This window comes from Idiotropiscis lumnitzeri, chromosome 16 (genome assembly GCF_059441095.1).
Source record: "Idiotropiscis lumnitzeri isolate Australia: NSW breed Sydney's pygmy pipehorse chromosome 16, RoL_Ilum_1.0, whole genome shotgun sequence".
NCBI lineage: Eukaryota > Metazoa > Chordata > Actinopteri > Syngnathiformes > Syngnathidae > Idiotropiscis > Idiotropiscis lumnitzeri.
This window is the reverse complement of record NC_142406.1, coordinates 615,001-616,060: the sequence shown is the minus strand read 5'-3', so window position 1 is coordinate 616,060 and position 1,060 is coordinate 615,001.

The following is a 1,060-nucleotide window of genomic DNA, read 5'->3' as shown; positions in this document are numbered from 1 at the left end:
ACACGGCACTTCCTATGACTCGGGTCCGACGCAGGAGGAGCGGTCCTCCCGGCCCCGCCACACGGCACTTCCTATGACTCGGGTCCGACGCAGGAGGAGCGGTCCTCCCGGCCCCGCCACACGGCACTTCCCATGACTCGGGTCCGACGCAGGAGGAGCGGTCCTCCCGGCCCCACCACCGCCACACGGCACTTCCCATGACCCGGGTCCGACGCAGGAGGAGCGGTCCTCCCGGCCCCACCGCAGCACACACAACCACTGACCGATTGGCAATCATGACCCGCCATCGGAGGGCCCCTGCCGGCCCCGGCCTCGCGCCGGGGTGTTCGGGTGGACGGTTCCTTCGGCCTGCGGGTCGACCTCTGAGCGTTGGCCGGCACCGCAGCACCGCAGCACACATAACCACTGACCGATTGGCAAGCATGACCCGCCATCGGAGGGCCCCTGCCGGCCCCGGCCTCGCGCCGGGGTGTTCGGGTGGACGGTTCCTTCGGCCTGCGGGTCGACCTCTGAGCGTTGGCCGGCACCGCAGCACACACATAACCACTGACCGATTGGCAATCATGACCCGCCATCGGAGGGCCCCTGCCGGCCCCGGCCTCGCGCCGGGGTGTTCGGGTGGACGGTTCCTTCGGCCTGCGGGTCGACCTCTGAGCGTTGGCCGGCACCGCAGCACACACATAACCACTGACCGATTGGCAATCATGACCCGCCATCGGAGGGCCCCTGCCGGCCCCGGCCTCGCGCCGGGGTGTTCGGGTGGACGGTTCCTTCGGCCTGCGGGTCGACCTCTGCGCGTTGGCCGGCACTTCCCTACCGTTACCCACCCCACCCCTGGGGTTGTGACAAAACGGCACTTCCTATGACTCGGGGTCCGACGCAGGAGGAGCGGTCCTCCCGGCCCATCTCGCACCCACACCCTGACATATACTGCACCACACCAACCACTGACCGATTGGCAAGCATGACCCGCCATCGGAGGGCCCCTGCCGGCCCCGGCCTCGCGCCGGGGTGTTCGGGTGGACGGTTCCTTCGGCCTGCGGATCGACCTCTAGCGCAC